Source organism: Ambystoma mexicanum, chromosome 12 (assembly GCF_040938575.1).
Source record: "Ambystoma mexicanum isolate Mex_15411 chromosome 12, UKY_AmexF1_1, whole genome shotgun sequence".
Lineage (NCBI taxonomy): Eukaryota > Metazoa > Chordata > Amphibia > Caudata > Ambystomatidae > Ambystoma > Ambystoma mexicanum.
This window is the reverse complement of record NC_090936.1, coordinates 667439276-667464289: the sequence shown is the minus strand read 5'-3', so window position 1 is coordinate 667464289 and position 25014 is coordinate 667439276. Positions and strand designations below refer to the sequence as shown.

At 45.2% G+C, this 25014-nt stretch overlaps 1 protein-coding gene across 50 annotated transcripts in view; it reads left to right on the top strand.

Annotated features, from left to right (window-relative positions):
- Positions 1–25014, top strand: part of LOC138513982 (mucin-19) — a 1848798-nt gene that overhangs the window by 1510554 nt on the left and 313230 nt on the right. The gene's annotated exons all lie outside the window — the stretch shown is intronic.

Sequence of the window (25014 nt, the reverse complement as noted above, 5' to 3'; positions counted from 1 at the left end):
TTTGTGTAACACAGCATGTTTTGATACTGGCAAAAAAGATATGGGGCTTGATTCGTAAAGCATTTTTCAATTGGGAAATCTCATTATAAGCACTTTGTAAAGCAGGTACCTTATCTCAAAATTCAAGCAATATCATTATTCATGTTAAATTCCCTATTGATTAGAGCTATTTTGTGTAATTTATCAACTACTAACATTTCTTTAAATAATTTGCCCTCAGCCATTCACTATGCTTTTTCTTTTGAAGTTATAAAATGTGTTTTTCTACAGATATTTAGAACAATTTCAATAATTGAATTCTTTAATTGATTTACAATATATTTTCAAATTTAGAATCTCTGAAAATTATGCATTTGTCCCAGTTATATAACACTGTTCAGAAATGTGCTTTCCTGATAATTGGTTGCTCAAACGTGCATTCTGCGGTAACCCTTCAGAATAGGGAACCGAATAAGATCTTATGTCACTTTGAAGTGCAGATATAACTGACCTGCATTAAATATTGCCTGAATTCTGTTTGATGAAAAAACATATATTTTAAAAATTCTATTTTTCCTAAAAATAAATGCATATAGAGGGCGCTAGAGGGCCATCCAAGATGGCCGCCATGGCCTGAGCTCCCGCATATGCCCCGCATCAATCCTTAACAATCCTGCTGTTTCCTGCACTGCACAACCCCAACCCCTCGTCTCCTGACCCCCTGATCTACCCAGCTGCCGGCCAGTGGTTTTCCGACGAGAATCGGCCTCTCTGGACCTGTTCGGGACCCTTGGGGCCCTGGGTCCGTGCCCCACACAGCTAGCTCACCGGAGCAGAGGACGCCGCAGCCCACGTCCAGCCGGCGGCCCGTGGGTGCCTGCGCCGCGCCCCCGAGGGTCCCGCCTCACTCAGCGTGGACCGTGCCCTGCGGGAGAGCCGGATCCGGAGAGCGGTGCCCCCCGGGCGTCGGCGAGCGACGGAGGCTCAGCGGAGCGGGTCCGACATCCGCCTCCCAGACACGCGGCCTACATCGGCGCCTGCCACCCGGAGGAGCTCCCCGGCGTTCCGCCGGAGTTCGGGGAAGAGAGGCCGGAGGACCAGCAGGGGCTCCGGGTGCGAGGCGGGGAGCCCTACACAGCTGGACCGCCGAGGCAGAGGACGCCGCAGACCACATCCAGGCGCGGACCGGGCCCTGCGGGAGGGCCGGAGCGCGGCACCCCCGTACAGGGACGAGCGACGGGGGCTCAGAGGAGCGGGACATCAGCCGCCTTCCAGGCGCGCGGCCTACACCGGCACCCACCCACCACCCAGCGGAGCCCCCCGACGTTCCACCGGAGTTCGGAGGAGAGGGGCCGGAGACCAGCAGAGACACCAGGTACGAGGGGGGGGATCGCGCGCCGCGCTGAAGTTGGCTCGGAGCCGGCCCATCCCACCCCCTCGCCTACCCCCCCACCCAGTTAGCCCCGGCCACAGGAGGCCACGATCGGGGGCTGTGGGGTGTGGACCGGTGCTGCGGTTCTGGCAGACTGTCCAACACTCCTGTGGCGCTATTTCCCTGCACCCCTCCAGCACCCCGGCACCCAGACAACCACCATACTGCCAGTCGGGAGAGTTATTTCACCCACCTACAGAGGCTACAACATCAAGCCTGACAAGGCTCCTCACCCTCTGTCTCCCCACCGCAGTGTCAGAACTATCTCGGGGGGGAGTTCACCAGCGGCTGGACCAGCCGCCACAACTAGTCGCCAACCCCTCACCCACATCAAACCAGATCAGCCCCCGAGAGCTCGCAGAACACAACCCAAAAAGCGGAGCTCTATTTTGTATTTTGTTATTTTATTTTGTTTTTTGAATTACAATCCGCCCAGCACCGAGAAGCACTCCTACCCACTCCAGACTTTACAAATACAGCGGCTCTCACTTAAAGTGCACAGGCTCCATAGCAGAAATGGGGAAAAGCGACAAGTCTCAGAGGAAATTAACCTTTGAGGGTGGCGCGACTCCAAGATCCCACGTCCAACGGGAAGACCAAATGCCCGCTCCCAACGGTTCGCCCGCGACAGAGCCAGAGGGTAATCCATGTGAAATAAAAGAACTCCTTTTAGACCTGAAGGCAGGCATTGGTAACCTGAACAACAAAATGGATGGTCTCGCCTCCAAGGTAGACCTACTTCAACACTGCATCGGTACTCACGCAGAACGTCTAAACGAGGTCGAGCAAAGAGTGTCAAATCTAGACGATGGCACATTATCCCTCTCAACCAAAGTCTCGCAACTCGAAGCCCAAATGAAGGCAACAATAGCTAAATGCGAGGACCTTGAAGGTCGTTCAAGGAGGAATAACATAAGAATCGTCGGGGTGAGGGAACAACAGCCGCAAGGTAGAATGGAGGAGTTTGTGGAGTTGCTCTGCTCATCACTCTTCAGTAGAGATGCACTGTCTCCAATGTTCATAGTAGAGAGAGCTCACAGGATTCCATCGATCCGGCCTGCCCCCGGTGCACCGCCTAGACCTATTATTGCCAGGCTGCTCAATTACAAAGACCGAGACACTATCCTCCGCCTGGCACGGGAGAAAGGCGAGCTGCTTCATGATGGGGACAAAATCCAAGTCTATCCAGATTTCTCGCCCACGGTACAAACCCAGAGGAAATCATTCACCGCCATCAAACAAAGGCTCCGGGCCAATCAATTACCATACTCGATGCTCTTTCCCGCACGGCTCAGAGTGCAGCATGGGGAGAGGGTCCACTTTTTCCAATCACCCGAAGATGCACGCTTGTTCCTAGATCAGATGGGCTGCCCGGACCTGAATCCCAACCGTCCCAGGCCCCAAGGAGACAGAAACAACAGGAATCCGCCGTAACTCGGAGTGACCGGGGGCAAAGTGAAAACTCGCAAGTAGATACGTCGGAAACAGGCTCTACACATAGTGATTTTAATGCAGGGCATGGAAGCCTGGTAGGCCCCAGGCACCCCTAGCACAGCTCCAGTTTACCCCCCAGGGTGCACTCGGCTACCGATAGGTCCCTAGGCTGAGTCCCTCGGGGGTACAGTTTATACAGCGTAATGGTTTCCAAATGTTACGCTGTTTGGTTTAAAGGGTTTAGGTGGGTTCTCTCTGTGGGCCAGTTGGGGGTTGCCCAACCGAAAGAGGGAAACACCATGGGTGTGTGGGGGACTGTCCACGAACGGTGCCCTCAAGGTTCATCAGGAAAGTTCTGCGCCACCAGCTCTCAACCCCCCCCGCGGTACTCACGCAGAACGTCTAAACGAGGTCGAGCAAAGAGTGTCAAATCTAGACGATGGCACATTATCCCTCTCAACCAAAGTCTCGCAACTCGAAGCCCAAATGAAGGCAACAATAGCTAAATGCGAGGACCTTGAAGGTCGTTCAAGGAGGAATAACATAAGAATCGTCGGGGTGAGGGAACAACAGCCGCAAGGTAGAATGGAGGAGTTTGTGGAGTTGCTCTGCTCATCACTCTTCAGTAGAGATGCACTGTCTCCAATGTTCATAGTAGAGAGAGCTCACAGGATTCCATCGATCCGGCCTGCCCCCGGTGCACCGCCTAGACCTATTATTGCCAGGCTGCTCAATTACAAAGACCGAGACACTATCCTCCGCCTGGCACGGGAGAAAGGCGAGCTGCTTCATGATGGGGACAAAATCCAAGTCTATCCAGATTTCTCGCCCACGGTACAAACCCAGAGGAAATCATTCACCGCCATCAAACAAAGGCTCCGGGCCAATCAATTACCATACTCGATGCTCTTTCCCGCACGGCTCAGAGTGCAGCATGGGGAGAGGGTCCACTTTTTCCAATCACCCGAAGATGCACGCTTGTTCCTAGATCAGATGGGCTGCCCGGACCTGAATCCCAACCGTCCCAGGCCCCAAGGAGACAGAAACAACAGGAATCCGCCGTAACTCGGAGTGACCGGGGGCAAAGTGAAAACTCGCAAGTAGATACGTCGGAAACAGGCTCTACACATAGTGATTTTAATGCAGGGCATGGAAGCCTGGTAGGCCCCAGGCACCCCTAGCACAGCTCCAGTTTACCCCCCAGGGTGCACTCGGCTACCGATAGGTCCCTAGGCTGAGTCCCTCGGGGGTACAGTTTATACAGCGTAATGGTTTCCAAATGTTACGCTGTTTGGTTTAAAGGGTTTAGGTGGGTTCTCTCTGTGGGCCAGTTGGGGGTTGCCCAACCGAAAGAGGGAAACACCATGGGTGTGTGGGGGACTGTCCACGAACGGTGCCCTCAAGGTTCATCAGGAAAGTTCTGCGCCACCAGCTCTCAACCCCCCCCGCGCGCTCCGTCTCCTGGGCAGATTCCAATGTCGCCTATTCAAGCAAGTTACAAAGCTATCAGCAACAGAGCCAACAAGCCTCTCCTCGGTGCCTCTCCACGACCAACTGCAGTAAACGAAAATCAGACAATTAGAATGCCTTACCCGAACCATTCAACGTTTTAACATGGAACATTAGAGGCGGCAATATTCCAGCCAAAACCAGGAAAATTCTCCAATACCTTAGGCGGCACGACATTGACGTGGCTATGATCCAAGAGACCCACCTTCTACCGGAGAGTGAGCACCAGTGGGCCAAAAGCTGGGGCTGTCACAGATACTACTCCTCTTATTCAACCTACTCCAGAGGAGTCGCCATACTTATACACAGAAGGATGAGCTTCCGCCTGATACGCATGGCAAAAGACGCGGAGGGGAGAGCCATCATGGTGAGCGGGATCGTAACCGGACAGATGGTGACCTTTGTCAACTCCTACGCTCCAAACACAGACGGCCCTGACAATTTTGGATGGGTACTCACCCAACTCTCCAAGCAGGACCCTGCGACCATAATCTGGGGGGGAGACATGAACACTGTACTTGACCCACTAAAGGACAGATCAAAAGCTTCACCACTGCCTTCCACCAAAGCCGGCCTCCAAATAAAAGAGATCTGCAACGCTTTCAGCCTGATAGACATCTGGAGGGTCTCCAATGGCGACTCACGGGAATTCACATTTCATTCACCTGTACACAACTCGAGCTCACGTATCGACTATCTCTTCGTCTCTGCAAACGGCCCCCTGACAGGTGATCGATGCTGTATACATCCGAGAACTCTCTCCGATCACTCCCCTATCGTCCTCAACTTAAAACCATCCACTCCGACACCACCGTTGCAGAGATGGCGCTTCAAGAACGGCGCGCTAAGGGATGAAGTGTTTGCTTCCGAACTAAGAGACGAGATCATGGTGTTTCTTGATGCCAACGCTGGCTCAGTCCCATCCGCAGGCACAATCTGGGAGTCACTAAAATGCTTTATTAGAGGAGTCTGCCACGCCAAGGAAAATGGCATCCACAAGCTCATCAAGCGCGAGCTCACAAACAGCGAAGGGAAACTAAAGAACCTTGAGCGCCAAGCCATTAACGGGGCGGATCCCAAAATATCAGCAGCTCTGAAGGAGGAACTGACAAAATTCAACCTCGCAGCTGACCGTGAGGTCAACTTCCTGAACCGTAATAGCCAAGCTGGTCAGTACGGAGAAGGCCAAAAGCCCGGGGCCCTTCTAGCAAACTTACTCAGAGCCGATAACAAACTTGCTCACATTGAGTCGATTCGGACCGCTACGGGCGAGACAGTCTATACTGATGAACAGATAGCGGAGGAGTTCAGAGTCTTCTATCAAGAACTGTATAGTGCTAAACTCAACAAGTCTTCGGCGGTTCCACTGGAGTACCTGGAGGACACGGAACTCTACTGGGTCGAGCATTCTCTCCGAGAACCTCTAAACGAAATGATCACGCAAGGAGAGATCTTAGAGGCCATAAAGTCCCTCCCCAGCTCCAAAGCGCCAGGACCAAACGGACTGACGGGTGAATTCTACAAGTCCTTCACGGGAACCTTGGCCCCCCTCCTAGAGGCAGTATATGCGGAGGCGCTGGAAAATGGACATCTGCCCCCTACCACCTGTGAAGCAAATGTTATTCTATTACACAAGCCTGGCAAACCACCAGAAGATTGCTCTTCATACCGACCAATATCTCTCCTCAATCTAGACAATAAAATACTTGCCAATGTGCTGGCCAGGAGGTTGATGCCATTAATGCCTGCCCTTGTTCTGGCAGACCAAGCCGGCTTCATTCCAGCCCGCAACACGACGTTTGGCCTTAGGAGAATGTTCGGTGTCATGGCCGCTCTAGATCCATCACTACAAGCTGTTGCGGTGCTTCTCGACGCCGAAAAGGCATTTGACTCGGTCGAGTGGCCCTTTCTGTGCACGGTGCTGTCTAGAATGGGCCTAGGTGCCCGATTTATTAACCTGGTCTCTCTCCTGTATACCAAGCCCTGTGCCAACATTATTGTTGGTACAGGCAAGTCAGCCCCAATAGTTCTGCAACGAGGTACGAGACAAGGCTGCCCACTGTCGGCCCTGGTGTTCGCCCTGGTGATGGAATCTCTGGCCTCCAATCTGCGGGAACAGAGACAGCAGAGGGGACTCATTATAGGCCCTCACAAGCTCATCATCTCGCTCTACGCCAATGACGTAGCACTATTCATCCGAAATCCAGAAGAAAATCTCAACCCAGTCATGAGGGAAGTCATCAAGTTCGGAGCAGCGTCAGGATTGAAAATCAACCACTCAAAATCCATCGTATTCCCCCTAACACCAGCCACAAAACAGTTCCCAGACGACTTCAACCTCACATGGAAGTGCTCCGGAGTTAGGTACCTCGGGATACAGCTATCTCTAAAACGGCAGGAAGTGTTCCGGGATAACTATGAAGTGGTGGTCAAATCACTTCAGGACAAAATCTCTCGTTGGAAATCTCTTCCGTTGACCCTCTGGGGCAGGATCTCCCTGGTGAAGATGGTGATTTTACCCAAACTATTATATCTCTTCAACAACATCCCAATGTCGCTGCAACAATCCTTCTGGAAAAAATTGAAAAGCCTGGTCCTTGAATTAATCTGGGCGGGTAAGCCAGCGAGAGTGGCATACAACACTCCCAGTCACCATGGGGGGATTGGCTCTGCCGGACTTGGAAAGATACTATTGGGCGGCCCAATATTCCTCTACTTCAGAACTTGCTATGCCATGCAGACTCTACTGCCAGACTTCCCTAGTCAGCCACCAACGTGGCAATTACTACACAACGTCATCCAAGCACAGGGCACAGGCAGGCTGGTATCACAGATCTACAAGGCCCTCACCCCCCACACATCCGTCGCCAAATCAGGTGCAAAGGCTAGATGGGAGAAGTCATTACAGATTAAGATTTCTGATGAAGACTGGCTCTATAGCCTGAAACAAACTCAAAAAGTGGCGCTAAACTCACGCCTTAAACTCATCCACTTCAACTTTCTCCATCAAACATATCACACACCGGCGAAAACAAACAAGCACCACCCAGACACAGAAGCGAAATGCATCAGATGCGGGTTAATCTCTGCAAACTTTACTCATCTAGCTTGGGAGTGCCCCGAACTCTCGCCTTTCTGGAAGCAAGTTCTACAGACGACAGCGGCTGTTGTGGGAGAACCAATACAACCAAGCCATACAGCGGCCCTTTTGGGCATGACTAGGCTGCTCTCCGCGCCAATAAGGAAACTGGCGGGGGTAATGTTGACTCTGGCCCGCAGGAGGGTGGCCATGGCATGGGGCAGAGGCCCCCCCGTCGGCCGTCGCCTGGCGCAAAGACTTGCTATATTACCAGGATGTGGAAACGGATTTCATTAAATTAATCCCTCTGCACGCCCGACCTCCAGACATCTGGGGGCCATTAACCCTGTTCTTGATGGGCGAAGCGGCTGAGCACACTGCTGCATCTTCAGACTCGGAGGACTCCCCCCGGTGAAGTCTGGCCCAGGTTATTTCCACACACTCGAAGTGACTGCTGGAGGGGGCACTATCTCAAATAAAGAGGACGCTGGTTCATGGGGACGGAGCTAGGGTGGGGCGTGGGGGAGGGGCAGTGGGAGGGTTTTGGGTCCAGGCGCAAAGTTTAAGTCCGCCCTAATGTGGGTGTGAAGTTGTATCGTGATTTAAATACCAAAAATAAAGTTTTTTAAAAAAAATAAATAAATAAATGCATATGAAATAGTTAAGACAATCCAAGTTAAAAGCTTCATATTGAACATGAGAAATATGAAAAATGCTGTAAACAGAAAGAAAACACATGCAGGTGTTTGTAAAAAACATCAGTTCTTGTATTTATTGTTACCTTGCACTTGCTTTAATTTGGCGGTGCGTGACCAGTGATCATGTCTGAAAAGTGACTTATAGTTAGATGTAGAGTGATCAGTTTAGAATGATATATAATTTCATAGGTCTCACGACATATGCATGATGAAAAAGCTGGAATGTCATGAATTTTATTTTGCATTTTTGTATTACTTTGTTTAGCTGAAACGAAGGGTTGTGTGAATTTCAAGGATCACATTTTTCTGAGTATGTTAGTTTCAGATTGAAAACCTCTAAATTCATTTATTTAAAGTTTGTGGAGTATCTATTGCATTTCATGCATAGCATACATTATTTTTTACCAATTCATAATTAAGCAGAATATAAAATATATTTTCTTAGAGCAATTAAAAGACCAACAAATCTGGCCGTGTAATGGGTGATGCGACATTGTAAAGCATTCCATAATATATATTAACAAATCAATATGTTCAACTGGAAATCTATTAAATATTTTGTTTTACTTGACTTCTCTTTGCACAGATGCTTTCCTACAGGCTGAACCTTAAATACTGCTCTAGACAATGTTCCTTTTTCCAGCATACTAGTATATCTGTATAAAACAGCACAATGTATAGATTCGTTGTTTACTGTTTTATGATACCTTCATAAATATTTCGTCAGGGACTTTTAAAATCTGTAGCACTGTTACAATACTTATTTATTTGCATCATTGTTCTATAATTGATAAACCTATCTAAAGAATTGATTCATGTATCTCTCCCAACAAATAACCTATATTAATATTTTTAAAAAATAACTCAAGATGTCAATCAATTTAACATTCCACCTAGTTTTGTCTTCTTGTGTGCTTAAACCACTATACGAATCTGTCTGGTTAAGTAGAGCATTTTGGTGTAAAATAGTTAGGTCAAAGCAATATTGTATACTATCAGATCTCACTGTATTTTAAATATCTTTATTTCCACAATGCTTCAGTCTTGATTTTCAAAAAAATGTATTAATGCAATGTTTATTGTGAAAAATAAATTCATAACCAGATTGTAGAACTCATTATATTCCAATTTTCTTCCAAAACATATAAAAATGGATATGTATTTTCATATATATTTTCACATACATATATAGACATTGCGTAATTGAATAGAAACGTCAAATACGATATGTTGTCTATATTGCTTGATGTACACCAACAGTTAGATTCCCAATTGCTCTGTTGACATTTAACAAATAGTAGTCACATAATAAAAAGGAAACCTAGTTATCAAACAGAGTAAGGCAATGGAGAACACCAAACAATTGCTTTTTGTTCAGTAGATGCTAACAAGTTTGATTAAATTATGAAAAACTGTATAACTCAAACATGGTTACTATTTACAGAGAAAACACTGCATTTCCATGCCACTTAATGGCTTTCATGTTCTGCTATTTTCCATGTAGGTATGTAGTGTTAATGCAATGTGCATATATATTAAAATTCAGAAAAAGGACTGGCCACAGGCTGACTTAAATTCCTATAATAGTTATAGATGGTGTGATACAAAAGAGAATTGATACATTGGTCTTGTGATTGTGTTCTGTACTGCTGAAAATACATGAAATGAAATAAAATTGCATGTTTGAAAATGCGCCCCCGTTTACTCACACATGTTGGAATGTTGGAATGCCATTTCCATAATTTTAGAATGCCATTTGCCCTTTAAGATCCACGAACAGCCACCTCCTGAGAGTTCCCACCTTCTCTAGAAAGACCGCAGGAGGACATTCCAGTTATGGCCGCCAAGCTCTGGAACAATCTCCCCATCACCCTGAGAAAGGAACCCTCATATTGGACATTCAGAAAAAACTTTAAAACCTGGCTTTTTGCCTAAAGCTCCCTGAGCTAACAGACTAAGGGGCTGATTCATGGAATTATTTGTGCCGAAAAACAGAGATTTGTGTGACATTCTGCCCGTAAATCCCTGTTTAACAAATGGGGATTTGCGGCCAGAATGGCACACAAATCCCTGTTAAATCCCCATTGTTCGGTGCAGAAAATTCCATGAATCAGCCCCTAAGTCTCTCAGATACCTGTCCTCCCCTCCCTCGTGCTCCTCAAACCAACACTCTAAGACACCATGACACCCCTCCTACCCCCATTGTGTTTTGCATTTTGTTTCCCGTTTTCTCTCTAGTCTGTATTTTTTGTATTTTCTGTATCACATCTTTGCATCTTTTGTATTTTTTGTCTCACAATTAAAGTATCGCCTATATACCCAAGGGTTCAGTGCACTGCAACTAATGCAAAAATACAATAAATAAATAAATAACATGTTTTAAAGTGACGCAACATAAATAGTTAGAACGTTATGGATTTTCTCTATTTCTGACAGAGATAATTAAACAATGTGAAGATATTTTAAAAACCTTGATTGTCCAAAATATCTTCCATTTATTAATTTGTTAATATAGGCTTACATAATGACTGACTAATAACTATCAAAATGTTTTGGTACTGGAAACAAATATATAATATCTCCACATTTCAGCAATGTCAATATTTATGTCAAGCTTTTTTTTAGATGTTTGGCCCTTGGCCATTTAATATGATGTTTGTCAAAGTTATAGATAGTGTAAACTGTTTTTATTTAAAAATGTTTAGACGGCATAAAGGGATAACATTCTTAAAATAATTTATAGTGTATTTTCAATTTGGAATCTGTGAAAATTGTGTCTTTTGGAAATCTTTGTATTCTCTTGCTTAGACATATGCTTTCATTATACCGGTTTGTCCAATAAAATCAGCTTTAATAGTAGTTTGATGGTAAGTTATAAATGGAATGCATTTAATATTTTCGGAATCCTGATTAATGGAAACCACAAGCTCTTAGTGAAGTCTTCACATTGAAATGATAGTCAACATTATGCAGGCAGGGATCTGAACATAATATTGGTCTATATTTTTTATGTCATGCACTTCCTTTAGCTTTATAATTATTAGACATGGGTTAATAACTGAACTATGCTATATATGGTGGATATAAGGTGCTATTTTAGGAATGTTATATATCTTCAAAGGTCTTATAACATTTGCATCAGAGTAATGCTGGAATGTCATGAATTATACTTCACATTTTGTGGTATTCCATTGTTTAATATAAATGGGGTACATGTGCCTTTCAAACACCAACATACATTTTATAAGTATTCTAATTTCTGTATTCTGCAGTTAGTGAAACAGCTTTTACATTTCATAATACCAAACATATTCACTGTGAAACTGCATATGCAACATTTTGTCTTAGAGCATTTAAAGGACAAGAATCTTGTGTGATGAAAGACTCAATTTTGCAAAACATTCTATAATTTGTATTTTAGAATCAATTTGTACAACTCTAAATCCATGCAGTCTTCAGGCATCATTGGTGTATATTGGTTTACACAAAATCACTTTACCTTTATATTATTCAGCAGGCTGGAAGCCATACATCCTACCCCTGAATTGTGGCTTTTGTAGGTGTAATGTCATATCCGCATGCAACACTACCACAACAAATATTAGGATCCATTATTACTTTCTTGTGCCATCATCAGAAATCTGCATTTCTGAACCTAAACTATCTCTAATATTGCAGTAATTGGCTCCATGTCTTGACATTGCTTGTAATTACTGCCTGGATATTTCCAGCGCAGTAATTACATCAAAATCCCTTCCCGCTCTGTCATGTCCCACCCAGCCCCTCTTTCTCAAAAGGTGCTGTCCCTCTTCATCTCCACCAGCCCCTGTCCCACACACCCACAAAGGGGGACTTCTACCCTCCCTTCGCACATTCTTGGTGGTTTGCTCCATTGATCCATCACTTACATGATTCTTCTAGTGAGGCTCCACTTCCTCTGATCCTACTCCCATTTCCTTTATGCCACGTTGGCATGCCACCATCTTTATATGCCCTGCATGCGCCACTACATGTCCACATCCTGTGCACACAACGTCCCTCCACCTCACCTCACTGTGTGGTTCTTTGCTGCACTGCAATTGTGGTATGGTAATTACCTGAGTTGCATTTTCAGAGCAGCAATGATATTCATTTGGGTGTCTCATGATTCAATTATTCAATTGATCTTAAATCAAAGAAAACATTGGATTTAGCAATCATTCCAACATTGCCTCTGATCTTGTTTTCTTGTGCATGTTTTCCATGCTATATGTTTTTGGATGGGTTAGTAGAACATTTGTTGGCATAAACAGTCGGGCCAAATACAATATTATGAACTGGTCAAAAAGGTGAGCTATTGGAATGTTGATTGGGGAAAATGTTATGAAAAGCCAGATTCTTAGCATCCATTGTATTCTAAATTCCTTCGTAAACATATGAATCTGAAAGTATATATTGCCACATTAATTCAATATAAGCTTCAAAAACACTTGGTAAGTGTATGGAAATATTAACACCAAAAATCATATATCACAATCACTCTGTTGCCCTTTAACAAATAGAATTAAAATTATGATAAGGCACCCATTTTTCAAACATGGGGCAAAGCAGAAAAACAGTTCAGTTCACGGTAAGCCCTGTGTTCAAAAGATGCTCCCACGGAGGATGACATAATGTCCATCTGCATTTCAAATAAATGGTATTATAACTTTCATTTCATGCTACTTCCTAAGTAACTCCAAGTACAACAGGTGCCTATTCTGATCCTGGTTGTGCCAATATTTTAAATACAAATGTATTTACTTGCTGATATAGACCCTCTGTTGCATTAAGGGCAGTTCAAGAAAACTATACCTTTATGTGTTCTCTAAATGAAAATTGCACAATTTCAAAAATTGCTAATGTACGCTGATTTTTTAAAGTTTCTTATTTCTTCACTTGTGCAGAAACTATTGCATCAATTTAATTCTTTGTCATGTTCACAGAAACTATAGCATCAACTTAACTTTTTCAATCTACAACCAATTTCACACATCATCAGCTTGATTCATAAAACCTTAATGTTCTCCAAATGTATAGCCCAAAGCACCAAATTAATGTGTTATCAATTCATTCATGGATATCTTTTACAGAAGGCATACCATTGACTTGACTTTTATATCATGTCATAAGTATAATGCACCTTATTGCCTAAATATCATAAACCCTGCAATCAATTTTTATATGTATAGTAATAGAACATCATCCACATTATTCCATACAATTTTCTGTATTTTTACTACTGGAACAACCTTTAATGCCAGAACAGTCTACATTTGTTTAACTCATAGATCCAAATAAAACATCATGGGCCTAATGGCGAGCTTCCTAAGGGCTAGTTCACTGTCTTTCTTATATTTTCTATTTTCTAAACATAATCCCATTAAAAATATATATTTTAATTTAAAAAAGAATAGAGAAGGGAAGAAAAAGAAACTATATATATATATAGACACTCACTAAAACAGTATTTTCTCTATTATGATTGTATTGCTCTTTAAATAAATAATTTAATTTTATTTCATGTATGTACGTTTGGATTCTAATTGCATGTATTGAGACCGCATCAGGTCACCAGTTCTTTCCTCCATCATAATCATCATTTGTAAAGAGCCTTTCACCATTTGTATGGTCCCAATACGCTGTAGGTTGAATGCCCTCATTGACCGTAGTCCATGTATGGGAACATTTGTCAAAGGATTTTAGAATGCGTTTGTGTATTTTAGCCTCAGCGAAGTTGGGTAGGGGGTGGCTACGTCCCTACCAGCTACCAATATCGAACAGGCAAGTTGATGGGTGCTTTGAAGTTGACAAGCGAGAGTACAAGGGTTGTAAGATTGTTATGTGTCCAACTAGACCAATTTTTTGTTGTGGGGGATAGCTGCATTCTAGTGGCAGAGGTGTTATGCGACATGTGTGTGGCAATGGAGTATGGTTGCATATTTGTGCGGTTGAGTGGCCTTGCCTTATCCTGTCTTCCATAAGCATGGAGTCTAATACGCACCCATCTGCTGATGCTGGCTTCTTGTTTTCGTAGTTGTGGCAAAGTCTTTCTTCTTTGTTTTTCTGTAGGTTATGTTTGTGCCCTCCCCGTCTTACACGTGCAAAAGAATAACACAGACACACCCCAGATGGGGAATAAGGCAAAGAGAGCAGGCTGCAAGAGTTCAAGGAAAGGTTTATCTAATGAATGGCATTCAAAAGATCTCTGAGAGCGCTCTGACAAAATTAACGTTACTATACATTTTTATAAGTGAAGTGACGCAACTAACATAGGATGCTACGTTGGTCCCGGTTGGTTAGTTCATGTGGTGCCTTAGGTGTGGGTGGCATCTCTTCCTCCGGGTTGGTTGCTTGGTTGGCGAGAGGATGGACGTCAGACATCTGTGCTCCGAATGGGTGAAGGTCAGGTCGCTTTGAAGCAGGGTGGTCACTATCTAAGCTAACATAATATATTATCAAAAATGCGTGCACTAAATAACAATTGTTCAAAGTCTTTCAGTAGTTTATCATGCCTCTATAAAAGTCACACATATATCTACACTATCAATAACATTGGATTATACAGGCCTTAGGTTAAGGGTCTTGACCACTATAATACACTGATTGAAGTGTGGGTCTGTGCTCACAAGAATCTCTGGTATGTGGCATTTGTAAGTGGTAGGCAACGATATACTGCAGCAGGGGTCTAATGTTAGTTGGGGATCTGCTGGGTGGGCATCATGGTGTGGTCAGTGGTCTGGCACATGAAAGGAATATCTTGCAGGGGCGCAGGGTCACAATGGCAGTACGTTTCCACTGGCGAGGGTGCGGGGGCAAGGACACGTTTGTGGAGATGGACGAGCTATGTGCTTAGCTCATGCTGGTTCACATGCAGGACAGTGATCTCAGAGGAAGAGTGAGGTGTTACATTTATTATTTGTTGCAAGCACCTCTGGCTTCAGCGTGAGAATGGAGCCGCAAAGTTTTCCAGTCAGAGTGGGAGCGATGGTGGGGGCTATGTGCCCTGTGTGTCTCGCCGTTGCGAGAAAGGTAAGAGAAGCGTTTTTGTACTATCACAGTGAGGCCTAGTCACCAAGATGGAGTTGAAAGGGGGTACAAAAATGGATGCCCCGTGTCCTGCTCAGTGGTCCTATCTACGCGAAAGTCAACCAAAGTTAACATCGCATTAGGGCAAGGGGTGACCCCACTACCGGAGGCACTTGGTCCGAGTTTTGTACTGAGAAGTACTGAGAAGTAAAGGATGTGGGGGGCCGATGGCCACTCGCTCCCACACATTCCCCCCTTTCGTTACATCTAAAGTAATGAATTATTACACTTTATTCTTTTCATTCTCCCTTTGGTAGTACTCAGCTTCAGCAACTGCTTCTTCCCAGGCTGGGGTACCCTTTATTGGCATCCATGCTCTGCATACACTTCCCAAGCTATTCCCTCTTCTTGCATATTCATCTGGAGTGCATGTTCCGTATATCCCACCATCCCCATCCAGGTCTACCCATACCTCGTTATACCATTGCAATTCTGTCGGTTCCTTGATTGTGGTGTGGTATAAATTCTCGACCCTGTCCCCATATTGCCTGTAGATGGCAGTCATCCTGTACTTTGGAGTGTTATGTTCCCCTGTTTGTATTTGTGCATCTATCATAGTTGCTACCGTTGTCGGTCGGCCCATAGTTGAGGTAGGCATGCTTTTTGCACAACACTTGAGTCCTAATTGGCATACGCAGAAGAATAATAACACAAAGACGATGATGGGGACAAGTATTTTCATCATCACATTTACCCATGATGGTATCCAGCTGACCAAGTTGTCAAACCATGTACTTTCTTCTGCTCCACCCTCTGTTCTCATCTTCTCCACTAGATTGCGGACTGCTGTTATCACATGTGAGAGTGTCCCGTTATCTGCATATTGGGATGGCACGAATGTACAACAGGCCCCCCCGATTTTTCAGCAAACACCACCGTCCATCGCCGTCAGGAGATCTAGAACATATCTGTTTTGCATTGTCATTAGGCGCAGGGCTCTGAGCTCTATTTTTATAACGTTGAATCCTTCTTCAGTGTTGTTGGCCAGTTGGATAAGCTCCCAGCGCACTATTTGTAACCATTTGGCATTCGCTCGTGCTTGGAGCCCTGGTGCTAGGAGCGATGAGAAAAATGTCTCTGCAGATGGGAACAGCTTGTATTTTTGTGGGATCTCAGCAAGGAGTTTTGATGATTCAGGCAAAATATAGTTGGATGATCTTTTGCTTCGTGACAACTTGGTTTTCAACTCGTATTCTGACAACAGTTCATAAGCTGGAAGTTCTGTGTTTACTTGTTGGGGCGCTGTTGATGGATCAGCCGATTGCCCTGCTGCCGATTTGCCAGCCGAATCTCCAGCTGCCGATCTGCCAGTCGATTCCCCTGCCACTCCTTGGATATGGCTTTCTGGTATTACCATCAGGGCTGTATGGAGAGTGGCCAAGGCGCAAGTACCTTTCCAGGATGCAGCTAGATGCAGGTAGGCTTGTTTGCCACAAACCCAGTACATGTCCATGAGGGCTGTGGTGCCTTTCTTCATGTCAGGTATTATTACTGTCTTGTTGCATCTCCTTGTTTCCCCCATGTTCACTTTTCCTTCCCCATGGAAGCACAGTTCGTGCAGTATTTCTTTTTGTGTGTTTATAGGCTTTTCCAGTGCGGTAATCCATGTTAGTTTAGTGATGTGCTGTGACCAGATGGGGGTGCACACTCCCTTTATCCATTGGAACGCGTCCTCAGCCAGTTCACGGAGTGCTTCTGCTTTGCATTCAATAGTTTCATCGTGCCATTTGTTTTCTGCATACCTCGTCCCTTTTATGACAAGAAATGGCTCCCTGAGGCATATTACTCCTTGATGCCGGCTCATGCATGTTCTCTCACTCTCCAGTCTTTCTAGGCTGACGGTGTGTGCCTTGAAGGTGCTTTTTATCCTACATAGAACTAAGTGAATCAAACATTGAACCTCCGACAAGGGCACTTCCTGGGGTACCAACATTTTGGGTGTCCCTGATGCATGTGGTATGAGTGAACAGACATAGCAGCTTTCATGTGTTGCTTGCTTTGCCGTAGCACTCATGTCTGAGTACCATTTGTTGGATTGATCAGGGTGGCGGGGGTCTTCTATTTCATCTAACCCCAGGTCATGATAAATGTTGTATCTTTTCCCTCCTGCCCCCCTTTTCCTTCTCCCTCCGTCCTTGTAGCTTCTCACTTTTTGGTAATGTATTAGGAACATTCCTGCCCAGGCAGTGTCATTGCTGTTGAATATGGCATGTGTATACTCATTAGTAGCAGCGTAATATGAGGTAGGTTCTATGGCTGTATGTGCATGCGTACTTGTGTTTATTAGGTCGCCATCATATTCATTCGATTCATAATCATTACTCATATTTATGGCAGGGTGTGACAAGGAGAAAATTGTTGGACTTGCAGCGGCGTGTTCTGAAGGCTGCGTTACATTTGTACCGTTAATACCAATGTTATATATTTCTCCCCACATTGTCTTTACTCCAGTCCATATTAGGTTGGAACCTTCTCGTATCATATTAGCCCTGCCCCCCCCTTTGTGCATGTCATTAACCAGAGATAAGAGAGTATAGTACCAGGCCATGAAAAACAACATCACTGAAAACAAAACTGCAGCACATTTCAAAACGCATTCAACATTGCTAAACCTTTTAGCCCTAATGGCGTCCCTATCACTATCTAACATTAATGTATTCTCTGTGATTGCGCTTCGTTGGGCCATTTGTCACCTGGAGGGGAGTCACCAGAATATATATATATATATATATATATATATATATATATATATATATATTTACATTTCATGTTTACTCATTGCTTCCGTTTACTATTGCTTGTTTTTTGTTATACATTCGTTTCAATTATGTCCACTGTTTTAGGCATTTTATAGCAGGAGAGAGAGAGATATAGTGATGAAAAGAGAATGAAAGGAAGAAGGATACGGACATAGGGCATGGCAAATCAGAGGGCGCATTGTTACTTTTGCCCTTTACAGTTTTTTCTCTTTACATTAAATCACATTATCAGTTAGTTCAGCTGCTTGTGCGGAGTAATGGGACGGGAGGCGCTTTTGGACAATTGTTTCATAGCTATCTTCCTCCATACGTACTACTGCCATCCCTACATGCTTCTCCCCTGTTTCTGGGTTTATTGATGCTAAACCATCTATGAAATATATTTCTCCTTCCTTCAGGGCGTTTTCACTTGCTTTGGGAATATCATCACCCTCCCCTCATAAGTTGCACAGTCATGTTCCTGCATGTCCTCCATTGTACATGCCTCTGTAATGAATGTTGCTGGGTTTACTGTTTTACACCTGACCACATGCACGCTGGGACTGGAAATTATTATCTCATATGCGGTTGCTCTCTGTGTTGTCAGTGTTCATTTTGACCGCTCAAGAATAGCAAACAATGAATGTTCTGTGTACAATGTTACTGAACATCCCATTACAATCGTGGCACTTTTTTCAATGGCGAAGGCCGCAGCTGCGAGGGCCTGTTCGCACGTGAAGTGACCTTGCATCACTGCATCTAGTGTTCCGCTGTAATAGGCCAATGGTTTGTGCCCTAATGATGTTTTTTGTGTCAACACTGCTGTCATCAGTGTTCCAGTGCAGTGCGAGAACAAGAAAAATTCCCTCTCATACTCTGGGTTTGCGAGGACTGGGGCATCTGCAATAAGGTCTTTTAGTCTGAAGTACTGAGTAATCATGTCATGTGTCCATTTTATTGGGGCTCTACTCTTCTGTGCTTCTTTTAATGCTTGCAGTAATGGACGTGTGTATGCTGCGTAATCAAGGATCCATGCTTGGCAATAGTTACATATGCCAAGACATTTTTGCATATCCTTCACTGTTTTTGGTATGATTATGTTACGTATAGCAGCTGCCCTGTCTGGGAGTATTCGTTTTCCATCTTTTGATATTAACTGTCCAATGTATACAACTTCGGCAAGGCAATATTGTAGTTTCCCTTTATCCACCTTGTACCCCTTGGTAGCTAACACGTTCAGTAAAGTAATGGAGTCTTCTCTGCACTTTTCTTCTGTTTTGCTGCAGACGAGTAAATTGCCTACGCATTGTATAATGGTGCTCTCTACGTCTATATTTCCAATATCTTCACATAGTACTCTGTTAAAAATGCTGGGGCTTTCACAATACCCCTGTGGGAGCCTCCGGTGTTCATATCTGTTATTTCCCAGTGTGAATGCTGTGAGATACTGCGATCCTGGATCAAGTGGTATGGAGAAGAAAGCATTCTTCAAGTCAACCACAGTAAAACATGTACATTCTTTGGGTATACTGCACAGTATTGATGCCGGGTTAGGCACTAACAGTAACTCCTTTTGAATGATGTCATTGAGTGGGCGGAGATCTTGCATCATCCTCCACGCCCCTCCTTTTGCTTTTTTGATCGGGAAGATAGCCGTGTTACACAGGGAGCTTGATGGCACTATGATACCTTGGTGCAGGAGTGCATTTATTGTCTCCCTAATACCTTCCTCTGCTTCTCTGGATATCGGGTATTGTTTCACTCTTGGCGGTATGGCACCTAGTTTGAGTTTTATCTTTATTGGTGTCACTTCATGTATTAACCCTACATCATGGGGGCCTGTAGTCCAAATTTCTGGTGCCACTTTTGCCATGTCGTCCTCAAATATTGTCGGTGGGGCATTAACACTAGCCATAAGTGCATTGTGGACCTCCTTGTACTGGATCATGATGTCACACAGTATGCTTATTTCCATTGTTATCTCTCCATCGTCTTCGTTATCAATAAATAATTCTTTGTCAGTTATGTCTCTTAGCATTATATTCGGATCTATGTATAACACAGTTCTCCACTCGCACCCATGCGTGTCCAAGCCTATGACCACAATACGTTTACTCGATACCTTAACTGCCTCGATGTCTATGGACATTATCGTGCCTGGCACGACATCTGTGTTTGCAATTGGGCAGAATATAAAGTCTGATGGTGTCCTCCATTCTTTTCTCGTTATCTCAGGTACTACTCGGGCTAACACTTTGATGCCATAGATAAACATGTCTATGTCAATGGGTATCCCTAGCACTACAACTTCATTCATCATTGTACTGATCATCATCATTGCTCGTACTGGGCATACTCCTGGGGTGGAACACACTATCCCCCGCTCTGTAAATGAAATGGTCATGTTCAACTTTCTTAGCAAATCTCTACCCAGCAAGTTGATTGGCGCATCTTCGTGGTACAGTAAGGATGCGCGCACTGTTTTCCCCCTACCGTTATATCAAGATCTTTGGTGTAAGGAAGTTTTAAAATTGCCCCAGAGAACCCCTGCGTTTCCAAATTCCTGCCCTTCCATAAGACATTATTTTTCCACTCCTCAGTCTACCATAAAGATAAACTGCTTGTTTCCTATCTCTGCCCCCACTAGTGGTTCCTCTTCTGCACTTAGGGTGGTGGATAGGACTGGACACACAAGTGCTTCCTGTGGGCTGTCCTAATCTGCGTACCTTTCTTGTCCTGGCACTGAAAAGACATTATCTCCAACTACTGTTATGCCACGGAATGGTGCAAGCGCACAGTTTGCAGCTGTTGCAAAACTGTTATTGCTGGCGTTCCCTACAGTGTTTTGTCTTGCCGTGGGCTGTGATGCACTGTGATGTGGTTGTGGGGGTGGCTGTCTTTGTTGCATTTGGGGTTCATTATAGCACTGGTCCTGTGGTCTTCCCCCTCCCATTGGTAATCCATAGGGGCTACCTGGGTGTGGGCATCCCCATACCTGTTCATTGTCCATGGGTGGCTGCCCTTAAAAATACCCTGAAGGCCGCATTCTGCAATCTCTTGAATAATGTCCCCATCTCCCGCAATTCCAACATGACCCTTGATGTCCCCCTCTCATCCCTTGCCCACCGAATCCTCTATTCCCCATACCTCCGAACCCCCCTCTCTGGCCACGGTACCCACCTCTTCCTCTCGTCGGTCTTTCTTGCCAATGTGGTCCTCTGTGTGGCTCTTCTCCATTCCACGGTCTTGTTCTCCTGCTGCTATCCCAAGTGGTCTGTTTCCTGCACTTTCACCCCCCTCGTTCTCTCTATCAGCGGTTACGCTGGCATTTATGGTAGCGATCTTCACTAATTTGTTCTGCACCAGTTTCGCTTTGTCTGCCAACCTTTTTTGTGCTATCTCCTTTTCTCTGTCTTTGATCCTCCTACAGTGGTGCACAATTATACTCTGAATTTCAGACCAACCCTTGCCTTCTATCACAGCTATTTTGTCCAAGGCCTTCTGTACCTACTTTGGGAGCCCTTTCTTGATGATAAAATAGAACAAGGCGGTGGATTGGTTCTACGCCGTACCAGTTTCGCTTCTCCACAAGTCTTGCACCCGCAGTATGAATTGCATAGGATCCTCGTTCTCCTCCATCGTACATTGCATTACTAAATGAAAATCTGGAATGTCTGGAAATGTGCGCCGCAAGGCGTCCCATACTTGTGCTCAAACATTGTTAAAGGGCGATCCGTCGTGGCGGTCACAACTCATTGGGAACCCCGCCTTCTCCCACACTGCGTCTGCCTGATCACCAACAGCGGACACTAGCAAGCTTTTTACATCGCCTATCGCTAACGGTACTCCTGTGTTCTTCTCGAATGCATGTATCAATTTCCCCGCCCCTCCCGCAAGTGAGGGGAGAAGTTTCAACAAGTTGTTTTTATCCATCTGGGCCCACGGAAGATAGTGTGGCCTACCTGCTCCCTTATGTATCAACGGCATCTGCAACTTGTGTTTCTTTCCTGTTTTACTTACCATCCCTTTCTTTTTCTTACTCACCAACATATTCCCTACTCGTTCCCTTAATCTACCCTGCCATCGTGGGGGTGATCGTGGATCCATGTCATTGAAATGATGTGGCAGTGGGGATCCTACAGCTGCCACTCCTTCCTCGTATTCGTCTAGATCGCGCCACACATCCTCTACTTCCTCTTCTTGCTCGCCATTCTCCTCTTGTCCTTCTCTGTGCTGGCTTTCTGGGGTGGCTGGACGTATAATTCTCACTTGTTTATCATTCAGATGGAACAGGAACTCTCCTGATCGGCATTCTTTTTCTCGCCCTTGTGATGTAGGTGTTCCCTGAGAAAGTACAGACTGTGCTGGCTCTGGTGTCGCTGGGGCTAATTCCCCTGTTGCACTTAGCGGGGGTGTGAGATCCTCCCCCCGGTAGCATTTGGCCTTGGTCGCACAGTGCCCTTAGCCGCGTTATTTCCTTTTGTGCATGCGCTAGCTGGCGGTCTAAATCTCCAGTTAATCGCGCTAAGTTCACAGGGGGGGGGTGCACTTGTCGGGCCATAAAGGCCTCCTTTGTCATATGGCGGTGGTGCTGTGGCTATTGCTCCGTTTGTGGGAGTGCGGGTGTGGCATGCCGGTACAGAGGCTCACTGTATCCTACTGCTGGTCTTGTCATTAAGGGGTATATTTTGGTTGTGTAATTCTCAGCTGTGGTCATTGTGCACTCACCCTTTGGCGTTCTGCTTACTTCGTCCTGCGTTTTCTGTTTTTCAATTGTTCTTTCTGTACTTACCTCTGCTGTGGGGGCAATTTCCTCAAACATTCGCCACAGGTCCAATACTTCCCTTCTGTTCTGCAACTGTTTCCCCTTATATCTCACCAATAATTTCATGGACACTAAATCTAACACCCTTTTGTCAAACGACCCTCCCTCTGGCCAAATTGGTGTCACGCTGTCCCCTTTTATCTCTGTCTCCTACTGATCGTGGTATTTTTGTATCCTATCACTATATAGTGGGAGGTGCTGGCAAATATGAGCTAACGGTGTTATTCCCCCCATGACGATGTTTCTCCCCTCACTTGTATGTGCACTTGCACCTGAGCCTCCCTCTAATCACACCCTCCAACCACCTGTCCCCTTGTATAGTTCAACAATATGTCAAACGTTTCTCAATTATTGGCAGTTATTGGTTATCAATATTCAATGTTACCTTTGTAATTATTGCATTTCCAATTTCAACAGTTCACTTTCGCATGTATACCCCTTACCAACATATTACTTACAAGATTTTGACAAATGCGACAAAAAATTGACAAAAAGCGAAAAAACATATAACACATAACATGCACATGCACTACCTGTGCGCTTTTATTTCCCCTTTGTTCCCATTACCAAATACTTTTACCCTTCCCCGTTTTACCTACTCTTCTCATTCACTCCCCACCTCTTACACCCTCTTACTCTTTCCCAAGAACTCTTGCTTGCACCGAAAAAGAATATTCTAAATAACTACTCCGAGTCTACTCAATATACGAGACTCCTACTTTTTTTCTCTTTATCTTCACTTATTTATCTGCACTGGATGAGACAATGCTACGCGGCGCCGCCTTCTACCCCGTTCGGGCTAGGATACCTCTTCTCTTCTTCTTCTTCTCACTTTTTCACAAAACCTAATGGCCATATAAAGGACAGATCAGAAAAGCCTCAGCATCACTCACACAGTCCCTACTTTCGGCGTTAACCCACTATCACCTGTTCCCTTGTTCCCTTATTTTCCCCTTTACTTTTCCTTGGAAACCTTCGCAACCGGCACTCACGTGTTCAGTCAGGTAAACCGAGGGTCACCGTTCACAGTCTGACCCCAGTCAGGTCTGCACCCCAACCAAGCCGTGGCCTACCTCGCCGAGCAGCTTTTCATTTATCTGCGAACCCTTGACACTTTCTTGCAGTTCGCACAGGCTGGTCAGCCGCGGAGGCGATGGTATTGCTCTGGGGCGTCCCGGATCTCGCCGCACGGTGCGGGCCTCGAGGCACCTCTCCAAATCACGTCGCATGGGGTCACCAAATGTTTGTGCCCTACCCGTCTTACACGTGCAAAAGAATAAAACAGACACACCGCGGATGGGGAATAAGGCAAAGAGATCAGGCTGCGAGAGTTCAAGGCAAGGTTTATCTAATGAATGGCATTCAAAAGATCTCTGAGAGCGCTCTGACAAAATTAACGTTACTATACATTTTTATAAGTGAAGTGACGCAACTAAAATAGGATACTACTTTAGTCCCGGATTGGTTAGTTCATGTGGTGCCTTAGGTGTGGGTGGCATCTCTTCCTCCGGGTTGGTTGCTTGGTTGGCGGGAGGATGGACGTCAGACATCTGTGCTCCGAATGGGTGAAGGTCAGGTCGCTGTGAAGCATGGTGGTCACTATCTAAGCTAACATAATATATTATCAAAAATGCATGCACTCAATAACAATTGTTCAAAGTCTTTCTGTAGTTTATCATGTCTCTATAAAAGTCACACATATATCTAACTATCAATATTATCGAATTATACAGGCCTTAGGTTAAGGGTCTTGACCACTATAATACACTGATTGAAGTGTGGGTCTGTGCTCACATGCTCACAAGAATCTCTGGTATGTGGCATTTGTTAGTGGTAGGCAACGATATACTGCAGCAGGGGTCTAATGTTAGTTGGGGATCTGCTGGGTGGGCATCATGGCATGGTCAGTGGTCTGGCACATGAAAGGAATATCTTTCAGGGGCGCAGGGTCACAATGGCAGTAAGTTTCCACTGGCGAGGGTGCGGGGGCAAGGACACGTTTGTGGAGATGGACGAGCTATGTGCTTAGCTCATGCTGGTTCACATGCAGGACAGTGATCTCAGAGGAAGAGTGATGTGTTACATTTATTATTTGTTGCAAGCACCTCCGGCTTCAGCGTGAGAATGGAGCCGCAGAATTTTCCAGTCAGATTGGGAGCGATGGTGGGGGCCATGTGCCCTGTGTGTCTCGCTGTTGCGAGAAAGGGAAGAAA